The sequence below is a fragment of the Jaculus jaculus genome, chromosome 12 (genome assembly GCF_020740685.1).
Source record: "Jaculus jaculus isolate mJacJac1 chromosome 12, mJacJac1.mat.Y.cur, whole genome shotgun sequence".
Lineage (NCBI taxonomy): Eukaryota > Metazoa > Chordata > Mammalia > Rodentia > Dipodidae > Jaculus > Jaculus jaculus.
In genome coordinates, this window is record NC_059113.1 from 5264097 (window position 1) to 5279365 (window position 15269).

Below are 15269 nucleotides of genomic sequence, written 5' to 3' on the forward strand. Positions count from 1 at the left end.
CGGCACCCAAAACAAGGCAGGAAAGCACCCAGACAAGAAGAGACGCTCCCTTTCCCCCCTGGCTAGGAAAGGAAAGGCTAAGAGTGCCCCCTCACATAGGAAATAGCCAAGAGCTTACCCAAAGGGCCAGGAGAGTCAGGAGCCAAGAGAGACTTACACACAAGTGCCAGTTACGGATCAAACACTAGGATGAGCCGCATCATCACACTCAGGTGTGTAAGGGAGAGACGTGACTGGTTGGTAAGCTCAAGAGGCTGGCCCAGCAGTGGTCAACCCACAAGGGTGCTAGTCCGCAAAACCTTGAAGAAGAGGTAGGAAATGGTCACTGAAGTTGTTGCTTACGGCCATCTTGGATGAGACTGGGTCATACGCAGGTTCTAGTCCTGCCAGGGCTGGCAAGGTAGCCTCTGTGTTCTCCTTGGGCTTCTGTCCCTGGCTGGCTACCCGTATGAAAAGCTGTCGTGGTCTCGTTCTCTATCACTGTGTTTGGAGAATGCACATTTGCAATGTCATACCCATCCTGCCAGAAGCAAAGATAGTCTGAAGAGAGACCTTGTGCCCCTTCCCTTAGCTGTCAGACTGTCGAAACAATGGGGCTGGCATTGACATCGCTCCAGGAATCCATGCTAGTGGAAGGGAACGACTGAAGCCTGGTGCCAGCCAGAGGAGAAATCTGTATCCCAGTAATACAGGAATTTGGGGTGTCTTTAAGAGCATCAGTGCCTTAATTCAGCTCTTCGGTGGGCAGTAACTCAGAGGCTAAGGCCCCGGAAGATCACAGTCACACAGAGTTTACAAGGAGCCAATGGCCTCTTCAGGGATTTTTTTTGTTGCTGCTGTTTTTGTTTGTTTGTTTGTTTTTGTTTTGTTTTGTTTTTCAAGGTAGGGTTTCACTCTAGCTCAGGCTGACCTGGAATTCACTATGTAGTCTCAGGGTGGCCTCGAACTCTTGACAATCTCCCTACCTCTGCCTCCCAAGTGCTGGGATTAAAGGTGTATGCCACCAGGCCCAACTCTCTTCAGGTTTTTGTCTTATGAATTTGACAAATGAAGTCCACAGACCAGAAGATAAGGTTTAGAATTTTTATTTTATTTTATTTTTTTTGTTTTTTGAGGTAGGGTCTCACTCTAGCTCAAGCTGACCTGGAATTCACTATGCAGTCTGAGAGTGACCTTGATCTCACAGCCATCCTCCTACCTCTGCCTCCCAAACACTGGGATTAAAGGTGTGTGCCACCACGCCTGGCTAGGAAAATTTTATTATAGCTTAGAGTTCTTAGGAGGAAGAAATTTAAGAGAAAGACAGCTTAAAAGAAAGAACTAATTTGGAGCTTTTGCCCAAGAATGGGGCACGAGGGAATTCCTAGAAAACGAGAATTTTTACCTAGGAACCTGGATTGGAGTCTTTTATATGAGCCCCCTGGCTGGGCTGCAGGACACGTCAGTCCACTCCCGAGGCGAGGTATTTGGAAGGTATAGTCCCTGTCTGCTCTTCCAGAAAAGAAAGAGATGAGACCAAAGGCACTTATGCCCTCCTCTGTGAGGTTTTAGTAGATAAGAATAAAGCTAAACCGGGCGTGGTGGTGCACGCCTTTAACCCCAGCACTCAGGAGGCAGAGGTAGGAGAATCACTGAGTTCGAGGCCACCCTGAGACTACATAGCAGTCAGCCTGAGCTAGAGTGAGACTACCTCAAAAAAAAAGAATAAAGCTAGATTTTCCCCCCTACAGGCCCAAGGAAACTTCTCATAACTAGACAAGAGCAGTCGATTTACTTTGGGGTCCAGTTACCATTAAATTCCCTCACCAGGAAAAGATTTCACATAGTTCTAACAAGTTATCAAACCACCTTGCAGGACCGACTGGAGCTGAGGAAACGGGTCAGAGATGAGCAGAACCGTCCCTTGACCTCTGTTTAAATCTAAACCTCGCCAGGCCTGGTGATGCACGCACACCTTCAGTCCCAGCACTCGGAAAGCAGAGGAGGTAGATCACTGTGAGTTCAAGGCCACCCTGAGACTACTTAGTGAATTCCAGGTTAGCCTGGACTGAGGTGAAACCCTACCTCGAAAAACCAAAACAATAAAAATAAGTAAACCTAAACCTCATGTCAGGATCCTGAAGACGAGCTCAGCAGTCACTGGACCTCCCTATCCGTTGCTCATCCCAGTGTGAGCACATTGAATACATCTTCTTTTTCTGCTTTTCACTATTATTTGTCTCTTTAGTCAGCTTATTGGAGATGGGTGGCCAACCCTAGCTAGCTGGGGCTCTGACCCTAAAGCTGTCTAACAAAAGATTTTGGGGGAAAAAATCCGTGTTATATGCTTACTATTCGCTATGCATGCTTTAACTGCAGTCTTCAAATTCTTAGATGTCTTCAATTCTGAGTCATTATTTGAGAAGCTCTAGTATTTTCTTCAAGGACTTAAGTTTCTCCTCCTAAATCCTGGCTGTTTAAATCATGGCCCTCTTGGACTGTATCTTTTTTTTTTTTTTACAACATTTGAACTTTTCTTTAATACATGAATTTTTCCATACACATGTATAATTTCAACAATTTTTAAATGAACTAAAAAAATACTATCTCACAATGAACACTAAAGACACAAACTTCAAGATACTTTTTTTTCAAACATTTACTGAACACAACACCATTTTTTCCTTTTACACAGCAAGACTGTTTTAGTCTCAAATTAACTGAGCTATTAGGACTGTCAATTGCAATGAAATAAAAATTGATTCTACATGTCAAAATCAAGCAGAAAATACCATGCAGTATAGAAATCACTGCTAGACCTCTGATGCAGCCAGCAAGTTTACTGTGTTTATTAAAGTCACATAATGGTTTGGCAGAAGGGCACGATAGAATGGCATCACTGCTCGGTATCAATCACAGGGAGTTACAAGAACACAGCTATTTTAGCAACGCGGACCGCAGGATGGGGTGGCGTCACACAGGACAGGATCTTGTCACCAGGCTAAGGCTGCTCAGATTTTGCTCCCCAACTACATGCCTCTGAAAAGAATGGCAGGAAAGCAGAGAGTTTTCCCCTCATCATTTCTCCCCTACCAACTAATAAACAATAACCAAAAAAAGCCATGCACAAACGTTACAACTGACGGGAGCTGTAGCTGCTCTTTGACCACGAGAACTGAGGCTGGTCTTGGATCTCCGGGCACAGAGGCCTTATCGTACGGCCTTGGCAAACGGTCTTCAGACACACAGGCTAAACCTGTGTGTGGAGCAGACTTTAGGCACGTAGGCACTGTCTAGAAAGTTTTTATTTTCTGTATATAAGCTTGTGCTTGCCTGAATAAATCTGAGACCTTGATCAGAATATAGACTTGGTCTCCTTCTTTGTGTCTCTTGTCTCCCATCCAGGTTAATTTCCCCTCATGTCCTTGTTTAACTCCCCGCTGGCCAGGGCAACAACACCTGATTAAAAAAAGATACAAAACCTGTTTGGTTCATCACTTGACAAGCTCACATCTTGACTCCTTCATTGTTCTGATCAGGCTGTCCCCCCACCCACCCCGTGTTTCCCCCTCAAGGAAAGCTGTTAACAGTCAGCAACACTGAACCCTGCACGCATGTCAGAAATACACTCCCACAACCATCAAGTCACCATCCCTTCCCTGTGCATTAACACGAAGGCACACTCCACAAACCTAGGACTAGAGACCACATCCACTTTACAGCTGTGACAATCAACGTGCCACCATTATTTCAGACCTCGTAGTTGGTGAAAGGGATGCTGTGCATGCCAGCCTGTTTGAAGATTTGGGCAGGTCTGCCAGAAGCGTCCAAGAAAGCCCTGCCAGGTATGTCAACAGCTTTCAAGACATGACAGCCACGCAGAGATGTGCATTTTCAGAGTGCGACGGCACGGCATAAAACCTGGAGCGGAGCGTATACTCATCCTCCCTGGTATTGCAGTGAGTGTAGCCAGCGAGAAAAACAATGCCTGCCTGTGTGTTGACACATCTGGCCAGCTTCAGATTTTTATAACAAACCTGATGTTTAAAACAAGGCTTGGAGACTTTCATTCATTTACATAGTAGTGGAACTCGCTGGGTCCAGCCAGCCAACTGTAACCGCAGGCCCAACAACTCGCTCCTCAGGCAGGCCCATCCAAAGGAGGGAAGTCCTGCTTGGACCATCCGCGGTCTGAGCAGAGGCGCTGCCTCAAGTGTGGCATGCTCCCTCCACTTTGCATTTCCACAAACACAGCGTGGGCAGCTGGGGAGCTGCTGCCCCCAACTCCTATTTTATTTCAAGCAATGCTGTCATACCTAAGACCTCACATTGCCATCAATCAGCCATTAGTGCAAGGAAATAAAAAACCCATCTCAGAAACTAGCCAAACCAAAGCTTGCGCTTTTGGGTTTGCGTGTTTGCAGCTCCCACCAGACAGCCTCAGGACAGTTGGGCTGCGAGCGCATTAGGCTGTATCTTGATGGGAGGCACTGAGTATGGATCCAACTTTGTTTTCTTCTCACTGGCTCCAGTTATCCGATTACCATGCAGTGAATAATTCATTTTCCTTCATTTTTATCATCAAGAACATTCCTGAATATATCTGCATGTATTTCTGGATTTTTCTTCTATTCCATTGGTCACTCTGTCTAATGTAAGCCAGTAACATACTGTTTGGATTATTGACACATAAGAATACTTTTAGTTGGGGCTGAAGAGATGGCTCAGCAGTTAAGGCATTTCTCAGTGGTTAAGGCGCTGGCCTGCACAGCCTAATGACCTGAGTTCAGTTCCTTAGTACCTACGTAAATCCAGATGTACAAAGTGGTGCGTGTGTCTGGAGTTCATTTGCAGCATCTAGAGGCCCTGGCATCCCCATTCTCTTTCTCTGTTGGGCATGGTGGCCCACACCTGACAAAAGACCTCCCCTGCATCTCCATTCCAGAATTTTCCTGCTATTCCATTTTTGAGGCAGAGCCTCATTCTGTAGCCCAGACTGGCCTGGAATTCACTACATAGCCCAGACTGGCCTTCAACTTGTAGAATACTCCAGTCTCAACCTCCCAAGCACTAGGATTAATGAAGTGAGCCACCACGCCTGGCATGGCTAGTCTTTTAAAAATATTTTTTTATTTATTTGAGAGAAAGAGAGTAAGTATATGGGCATCTGAGTCTCTCCCTGCTACAAATAAACCCCAAATGCACCACTTTGTGCATCTGGCTTTATGTAGGTACTGGGGAGTCAAATTCTCACTGGCAAGCTTTGTTAGCAAACACTTTTAACCACTGAGACTTTAACCCCGGCCCCTAGCTATTCTTTATTTTATGTTAAGGTTTAAGAATTTTATTTATTTGCATGTATGTGTATGACTTTATGGTCTCTTGCCACTGCAAACTGCTTTACGTGGATGCTAGGGAACTGAAGCCAAGAAGCCAAGCTGGCAGCCATCTCTTATTCCCGCTGAGGCGAAGCTCTGTTTTTGTGTGGACAATTCTTTTGTGTGTGTGTGTGTGCGCGCACACACACAATTCTTGACACTTGGACATGACGCCCCAAGGGTGATCCTGGACTGGCATCTGGTAGAAGCACAGGCCCTTGGGTGTTGTACTTGGCGAGTGTTAGTGAGTTCCTCTGTGTCTAGGTGACTGGGCCGGAGATGGGCTCAGGGATCACCTGCAAGCTTTGCAAGGGAGAGACAGGACAGAATCAAGGATGAAAAGCAGGAAGGGCAGCCGGGCGTGGTGATGCACACCATTAATCCCGGCACCCGGGAGGCAGAGGGAGGGGGATCATCGTGAGTTCAAGGGGGGAAAGTGGGGGCCACTCTGCCAGTACCTTGATTTGGCCACACTCTGTCTGGAGTTTCTTTCAGTGGCAAGAGGCCCTGGCACACCCATATTTATTTGTTCTCTCTCTCCCCCCCGCCACCGCCTCTCTTTCAAATAATTTTTTTTTATTTTCTTTCAATGTGAGAAATGTGGATCTACATGAGGAAAGTTCCCAGAGTGTAAATATTTCACCAAATATAACTGATACTAAGTCTCAGCAGTATATCACATTTCTATCCCATCTCTAGTGCTGTAGTTCTAGGATTTTGAGCATTTTGTTCCTCTCTTTTTATTTTTTTTTTAAACTTTTAGGGCCAGGCATGGTGGCACATACCTATAACCCCAGTACTTGGGAGGCAGAGGTAGGAGAATCGCCATGAATTCAAGGCCAGCCTAAAACTACATAGCAAATTCCAGGTCAGCCTAGGCTAGAATGAGACCCTACCTCGAAAAACAAAACAAAATAAAAAAATTAATCAAAAAATTTTAAAACAAGAAACTTTTATTAGAAAGAGAGAAAGAGAGTGAGATTGGGCACTCCAGGGTCTCTAGCCACTACAGACAAACTCCAGATACATGTGCTACCATGTGCATCTGGCTTACATGAGTTCTGGGGAATTGAACCTGGGTCCTTAGGCTTCGCAGACAAGCACCTTAACCGCCAAGCCATCTCTCCAGCCCTGTTTGTCTCTTTTAAAATACACAGTCTAGGCTTTCTGTTCCTCCCCAGTTGACAGACACCCTCGTTGTCTCCTATAGCACCAGCCAGGTCCCCAAGACACAACAGTGAGGGTTATAGAGAACAGATGTGGCTGTATCGGACACCCGGCCACCAGGGCTGCCTTTGACTCCGGTAAAGTCGGCATTGAAACCATCAGTGACTCCTCCATAGACTTCAGGTATATGGTCTCCATGTCACAGTGTGAGTCTAAGGGCGAGTTCTGCGGCACAGTCAGAGCTGAGAACATGAACCTTGTCGTCAGTGGGAGGCCATCTCCACCTTACAGGAGTCAGATCTCACCGGCATTAGATGAAGCAATGCTGGGTATGTGGTGGAGTCTGTCCACTGGTGTCCTCACTGCCATAGAGAAGGCCAGGACCACTGGACAGAAGGAGCCCAAGGGCCATCATCTCTGACCTTCCGATGCCCCACGTTGTGATGGGTGTGAAACACAAGGGGAACAGAAACTCCCTCGAGATGGTCATCAATGCCTCCTTTGCCACCAACTGCTCCAGCCGCCTTGACAACTTCAGCACCCTGGAGCGACTCACGACCACAGCCCATTCCATCACTGGCACGCAGACCATGGACAGCCCTTCTGAGAAACTATGGTGTGATGGCTGTGGCACTGCCCACAACATCATCTCTGCAGCCACTGGTGCTACCAGAGATGTGGGCAAGGTCATCCAAGAACCGAAGGGCCAGCTTCACCGGCATGGGCTTCCCGGGCCCACCACAGTGTGTCTGTCGTGGCCTCTCCTGCTCCCTAGAGAAAACTGCCAAACGTGCTGGCCTCAAGAAGGCAGTGAAGACAGTGGTGGTGGCGCATTTGGGAGACAGAGGTAGGGGGTTGCTGTGAGTTCAAGGCCAGCTTGGGACTACAGAATGAGTTCCCGGATGTTCTGTGCTAGAGTGAAACCTTACCTTAAAAATAAACCAAAACCAGAAGCAGCAGCAAGCGTCAGAAGGTTCCTTGAAGAGCACCTGGCTCCCTTGAGGACGAGGTTACCTCCTGCAAGTACTCCTTCCCTTCAGACGCTGGGTCTAGCATGACCTCAATGACCACTTTGTCAAGCTCACTTCCTGGTAGGACAATGAATCTGCCTATAGCACCCAAATGGGTGGACGCCATGGTCCACATGACCTCCAAGGAGTCAGAAGCTCTGGACCACCCAGCAAGAACATGAGTGGAAGAGAGAGCCCTCCCCCCACCATGGCTGCTTGGAAGTTCCTGTCCCAATTCAGCTCACCCCCAACACACTGAGCATCTGCCCTCCTCCAGTTTTCATCCCAGACCCCTTGCAAGAAGGGGAGAGACTCAGGGATCTAGTCTTTCACATGCTGTACCATCAGTAAAGTTCCCTGCACCCAGCCCAAAACGAAACAAAACAACATCAAAAATGCATACACAGACTACTGGTTCCTCCAGCAGACCAATGAACCTCTTGTTAAATATTTGAACCTTTGTCTCAATTATATCAGGTTGAGAAGTCTGTTCCGACATTCCTATTTTTCATAAGTCTTTTAAACAATGCCAGAAGCAAGCATTGCTGCACACTTTCTAAAATGGAAGATGGCTGATAAGGCCACTGTGTCAACCCTCTGTGACAGTTCATCTCTAGATAGTTCATCTCTGTTGTCAACTTGATTGGATCGGAAATCAAGTAAGAGACTTGCCTCTTGGACAGGCCTGTGAGGGTGTTTCCAGGAAGGACTAAAGGAAGGGGAAAGACTTCCTCCCAGAGTAGACAACCCTTCGGGTGGCAACTCACACACAAAGAGGTTCTAGGAAAAGGCAGCCCTTTCGCCCCGCTGCCCTTGCTTACGAGAGCATTGATCCCATTGCTGCCAGCCCTCGCTCCCATCAGAACCCCTTCTTCATGGACAGAAGAGCAGCAACTCTCCAGAAAGCGGCCAGCCCTTCAGCTGCAGATGGGAACTACTGAGGCCTCCAGCCTCGTGGGCTGAGTAGCTGCCGGGTTTTCAACATCCCAGTGTGTAAACAAAACAGCCGTTGTTGGACTCTCACATGTGCGTCAGCCAACCTAACAGGTCCCTTCGTAACATACGTTCATTCTACCAGTTCCGTGCCTCTAAGAACACCAAGTAATACAACTTCCAAGTATTCTCACTAGCTGATGCTGAAAACTCTGAATCCAGCATGGTACGGGGCTGTGAGATTTGAAAGCTGGGTGTTCTCAACTTATGGAGCCTGGAGGAGGTCGCCCCCTTGGTGACAAAATGCAAATAGTGGAGCCAATTCATGCAGCCACAGAAGACAAGGCTATACCAAAAGCTGGTGTTGGCAGATTTTGGGTCTTTTAGTTATTGAAAGAGAAAGAAAGGAGAGAGAAAGGGCACATCAGGGCCTTCTGTCACTGCAAATTAACTCTACGTGCACTTTGTGCGTCTGGATTTGCATGGGCGCTGAGGAATCAAACCCAAACCATCAGGCTTTCAAGCAAATGCCTTCAACCTCTGAGCCATCTCTCCAGCCCTGCGTATGTATTTTTCTGGGGGTGTGTGTGGGGGGGGGTTGAGGTAAGGTCTCACTCTAGCCCAGGCTGACCTGGATTTGCTATGTATTCTCTGGCTGGCCTTAAACTCACAGTGATCCTCCTACCTCTCTGCCTCTTGAGTGATGAACCCAGGGTCTTTCTTATCTGACCAAATTTTCCATAGCCATGTGGTGCCAGGCATGCAGGAAGCATTCGAGGAGTGGTAACAGGCTGTAGCAATGCTATCCATATCCCAGGGGGAGATGGTGCCCACTCTATAGGGTTGGGGGAAAAAATCTTTTTTTTCTTTTTCTTTCTTTGTTTGAGGTAGGGTCTCGCTCAAGCCCAGGCTGACCTTGAATTCACTGTGGAGTCTTAGGGTAACCTTGAACTCAGGGCCGTCCTCCTACCTCTGCCTCCTGAAGCTTGGGATGAAAGGCATGTGCCATCACGCCTGGCCCAGAAAGTCTCAGTTTTTAATTTAGCAAGGCACTCCAGAGCTGCAGAAAATTGGTGAACCACATCTGTGAAGCCTCCTCTCCATCTGGGCCTGATTTAGCTTCTGAGATCCTAGACTTTGAGTTGATGCTCCAGTGGGATGGGACGTGTGTTTTCCATTTGGGAGGAATGTGAATTGTGGCCAGAGGACAGGCTGTGTAAGAGACGTGTGTTCTCTGTGTGGGAGAAACGTGAATTGTGGCCAGAGGACAGGCTGTGGAAGACTGCATTTTTAAAGACAACCACACCAGCATCCCTCATGCCACACACACAACCCACAGTGGGATGTTGGCACTTCTCCCTCAGAAGTGACATCTGTGTTCCTTCCCTTGGATGTAGGTGGGCGCATGGTGGTGCCAGAAATGATGCTGTGTGACTTCTCAGCCCAGACCAAAAATCTGACCTTGCAACTGTCTGATTGCCTGAGGTTGACCTGTTGAGAAAGCTGCTCATGCACAGAGGTAACAGGAAAGAGAGAGAGGAATGCTTTTGACAATAAAAACTTAAAGCCAAGCATGGTGGTGCATGCCTTTAATCCCAGCACTCAGGAGGCAGAGGTAGGGGGATCGCCATGAGTTCAAGGCCACCCTGAGACTACATAGTGAATTCCAGGTCAGCCTGGGCTAGACTGAGACCCTACCTTGAAAAACCCAAAATAATAATTATTATTCAGGCATGATGGCTCATACCTTTAATCCCAGCACTTGGAAGATGGAAGTAGGAGAATCAGTATAAATTTGAGGCCAGCCTAAGACTACAAAGTGAGTTCCAGGTCAGCCTGGCCTAGAGTGAGAAGTGAGACCCTACATATTAAAAAAAAAAAAAAAAAAAAATTACTTGCAGGCAGGTGTGGTGGCCCAAGCCTTTAATTCCAGCACTCGGGAGGCCATCCTGTGACTATGTAATAAATTCCAGGTCAGCCTGAGCTATAGCGAGACCTTATCTCAAAAAACAAAGGAAAAAAAGATTATAAAAATCAGCAATTTTCAGTTTCTGAACAAGAAAGACGTTCTAAATTGACCTGGGGTGCTGCCGGGGACACGCGGTAGATTGAATGAAGGTCCTCTTCTCCAGATACTGAAATAGGATGTCCACCAGGGGGCGCGCTAGGCCGTGTCTGAAGTTTCTTTTCAATAGACCTGTTGCTTTGTGTCTTTCTAGCATCACTTTAAGAAACAATTATTTATTTATATAGTTTCAAGAAGAAGGAGATAGAAGAAATAAAGAGAGAGGACGGGCACGCCAGGGTCCCCGGGCCCTGCAAACGAATTCCAGACGCATACACTTCTATCTGGCTTTACATAGGCACTGGGGAACTGGGCTTTGCAGGCAAGCACCTTAACCGCTGACCCATCTCATCTCTCCATCCCTCTATTTTAAAACAGAGTTCCTCTGATAATAGACTCAGAGTGGCCCTAAGATTAACCTGGCTAAGACAGAAAGCTGGAGTGGGCCGTGTAACGCGTGCTTGAGTTGCAGAGCCTACCGCAGGCACAGTGGGATTCTGGGTAGGCAAACCCGGGTCTGCCAGGCTTGGTGCTTCCCTGAGATGGGCTGTACTGACGGCGAGGCCGTCCTTTCTTAGTGACAAGGTGGCCGCAATGGCTCTCGCCTCCCAGCCTTCCAGATTTAAATCCAATTAGCCCTAGCCACCTAATGACTCAGCCAAAGCCTAAGAATTGAGTTGCTTTACTTATTTTACTTACTTATTTATTGCATTTGGAGCTTTTATTTTTATTTTCTTAAATATTTTTTTACCATTTTTATTTATTTATTTGAAAGCAACACACAGACAGAGAGAGAAAGAGGCAGAGAGAGAGAGAGAGAGAGAGAATGGGCACACCAGGGCCTCCAGCCACTGCAAATGAACTCCAGATGCATGCGCCACCTTACGTGGGTCCTGTGGAATTGAGCCTCAAACCGGGGTCCTTAGGCTTCACAGGCAAGCACTTAACCGCTAAGCCATCTCTCCAGCCCCTGAAGCTTTTATTTTTTTAAGATTTATTTATTTGAGACAGAGAGAGGGAGAGAGAGAGAGAATGGACGCACCAGGGCCTCCAGCCACTGCAAACGAACTCCAGACACACACGCCACCATGTGCATCTGGCTTACATTGGACCTGGAGAATGGAACCTGGGTCCTTAGGCTTCGCAGGCAAACACCCTAACCGCTAAGCCACCTCTCCAGCCCAAATTGCTTTTCTTTTTGAGATGAGATGGCGTTTGGTAGCCCAGGATAGACTAATATTCACTGTGTGGCACAGGCTGGCCTGCAACTCATGGCAATCCTCTTGCCTCAGCCTTCCAAATTCTGGAATTACAGGCACAAGTTGACCTGGCCTTGGTCAGCCATTTGCCCTGGAGTCCATCCGTCCCCAGGCAGTGTGCTGGCTGGCTAAGGCCTGGGTCGCACAGGGCTGAGGGCAGAGCCAGCATGAGCAAGGGCTGAGCCGAGCACATGCAGACCCAGTGTCCGTTACTGGAAACTGGGCAGAAAGGTGCTGGGCAGTTTACAGGCCAAAAGGAGAGGAGGAAGATACAGGGGACGTGTACTGGAATCATATGGGTGTGGGGTGGGGGCACGGGAGGTACAGGCACATGTCAGATTCTGCTTCAGGCAGGAGAGAGTCCGTCCCTGTGTCTGCACTAGTGACTGCTCTGTGGCAGTTGTGGGAGATGACACGGGGGGGGGGGGCTGCTAAAGGTGGGGAAGAAGACCAGGCAGCACAGAGAGGTCGGAGTCATGGCTAGATTGGCCGTGGGGATACGCCAGTCACAAGAATGAGACGCTCCAGCGCTGATGAAGAAGAGGCTATGCCCGTGGCTCAGGGGATGGTGGTGGGTCCCAGGGACGAGGAGCTAGCGGGAAAGATGAATGGCAAAGGTGTACTGGGGAGTAAGGAGGGAGGGTACTGACCCCAAACTCCTAACTCCGGGCTTTGCAGAGTTTGGGAAAAGAATATTCCATGAATAGGTTGAGAGTAAAGGAGAGACTGGATTAAACAGGCAGGTTAAACAGATCTCATTTCAGACTCCCCCAAATTACAATAAAGGGAGTTTCGCAAAGGCAGAAACCCACACGATGAAGAAAAACTCGAGAGGAACTGAGAGCAGACAAGAGAAGGGAGCACTCTGCAAAGTGGAGGGAGGAGTGGGGATGAGAGATGAGGGACCTCGGAGCACTCAGACCCAAGAACCAGGAGGCAGGGGGAGCATGAGTCCCACAGAGCCAGATGTCCCAGGAACTGGAAATCTCAGGGGTATTGTCTACTTATTGCTGGGAATAACAGACCCAAAACTCTGTGTCACTTCATGATCTGTCACCGCATTTGACTAACCCGGGCAGCTCTGTTCCGTGTGATGGCGCCTGGGGCGTCCAGGGTGGCCAGCGCTGCTGTTTCTTGGTAGCAGAGACAGTCAGTGGCAGAGCTCTGTGCTTCTCCGTCGGTGTCCTCACACGGCTTAGTCGCCTCACAGCATGGTAGCCTAGAAGTGAGGGACGAACCAAATCCAGTTCTTTCTCCAGGTCAGACCTTCTCCTAGTACGTTTGATTATCAGTACACGACCGGCTACATCTTAGCAACAAGGTCAGTAGATCATGTTGGAAAATGGCAGCAGATATAACCTGGAAACTTGGGGCTGGAGAAATGGCTTAGTGGTTAAGGGGCTTGCCTGTGAAGACTAAGGACCCAAGTTCAATTCTCCAGGTCCCACATGCACAAGGTGGCACACAAGTCTGTAGGCAGAGTGGGTGTGTCAGGGTCTCTTGAGAGACATGTGCCACCTTCTGCATCTAGCTTTACATGGCTACTGGAGAATCGAACCTGGGAACTTGGGTCCTTAGGATTCACAGACAAGTGCACCCCATTCCATCAAGCCCTCAGGAATTCTGGCATAGAGGTGCAAAGGAGAATTAGGCTTGCTTGGGAGTCATTACCTACTTCAAGTACTCACAGCTGTGGCCCTTGTCTGGAGCCCACCACATCAGATATGCAAAAAGAGATGCAGTGGGGAGAGCGCAGTGTAACCATGCCTGGGGAGACCCTCTGCTGGCCTCTCCTTCATATTGAGTGTGGAAGAGTGTGTACCGGTCTTTCTTGTCATTATTCCTCTCTCCCACCTCATTAAGTTTTAGCATGTGTGATGTGCATGTGTGTGATGTGCATGTGTGTGATGTGTATGTGATGTCTGTGTGGTGTATGTGAATGATATGTGTGTGTGTGTGTGTGTGTGCAAATGCATGTGCACAGATGCTCATGCATGCAGAGGCCAGAACAGAATGTCCAGTACCCTCCTTTATTACGGTTCCACTTTGTTTTTTTTTAATTTTTTAATTATGTGTGTGTGTGTGTATGTGTGTGTGTGTGTGTGTGTGTGTATATATATATATATATAATAAAAATATATATATATATTGGTTTTCCAAGGTAGGGTCTCACTCTAGCCCAGGCTGACCTGGGATTCACTATGTAGTCTCAGGGTGGCCTCGAACTCACGGCCATCCTCCTACCTCTGCCTCAAGTGCTGGAACTAAAGGCGCGTGCCGCCCACTTTGTTCTTTTGGGACAGTCGCTCCCTGCATTTGTCAGACCGGCTGGGCAGAGCGCACCAGTCCTCCCGTGTCCGCCCCCCTCTGGGCTGGTGCGCGGCCACCCACGCCCTGCTTTTTCTCATGGTGCTAGAGACTGAGTTCGGGTCTCCGTGACGAGTACTCCCACCTGCCGGCGCAGTGGCCTTCTCATTGCTGGACGAGGGAGGCGCTGATGCCCGAGCCTCGCCCGGGGCGGAGCTGGCCCTCTTCCTCGCACGGCCGCAGCAGGACAGCGTGAACAGCCCCAGTCCAGCCACCCCGCGCTTAGGGATGAGCTCAAGACCCACCCGTGACACACCTGCCCCAGCAGGGCTCTGCCTGCTGAAGACCAAGTAGGAAGCCGAATCAAAAAAATACCTGACTATGGGGACGTTTACATTCAGGCCACTACGCCTACTTAGCCATCTCCCTGACGCCCCTTCCCCCCCACTTTAGGCAACAAATATCTCAGTTGTCCATTCCAATCTCTATCAAACCATTATTTGAGTCTAAAAGGGTCAGGCATGGTGGTGCGTGCCTTTAACCCCGACACTCAGGAGGCAGAGGTAGGAGACCATTTTGGGACTACAGAGTGAGTTCCAGGTGAGCCTGGGTTAGAGTGATACCCTAACCTCAAAAAACAAATGACAACAACAACAACAAAGTTGGGCTTGGAGAGATGGCTTAGTGACAAAGCACTTGCCTGTGAAGACTAAGGACGCAGGTTCAATTCCTCAGTACCCACGTGAGCCAGGTACACATGGCAGTGAATGCATATGGAGTTCCTTTGCAGTGGCTGGAAGCCCTGGTGTGCCCATTCTCTCACTCACTCATGCACTCACTCGGCCTCTTTCCGTCTCTCAAATAAATAAAAATTTAAAAATATTAAAAAAAAAAACTTGGATATGATCCCACCAATACCTGCTTTATTCATCCCATTTGGGAGAATTGGTTTTGTTTTGTTGAGATAGGGTCTTAATATATAATTCAGGCTGGCCTGGAACTCATTATGTAGCCCAGACTGGCCTCAAATTCATGATCCTTCTGCCTCAGCCTCTGGACTTGGAATTACAGGCCTATGTCACCACACCCAGCCTGCTTCCTGATAGCCATGTAATGTAGTCCTTTGGTTTCCCCCATGCTCTTCCCCACTCTTTCACAAATCACTCCAACT

The 15269-nt window shown here is 48.4% G+C and overlaps 1 pseudogene; it reads left to right on the forward strand.

The window, feature by feature from the left end:
• LOC123453675 overlaps positions 1-14452 on the forward strand; it is a 21613-nt pseudogene extending 7161 nt beyond the window's left edge.
• Positions 14453-15269: the final 817 nt, after the last annotated feature.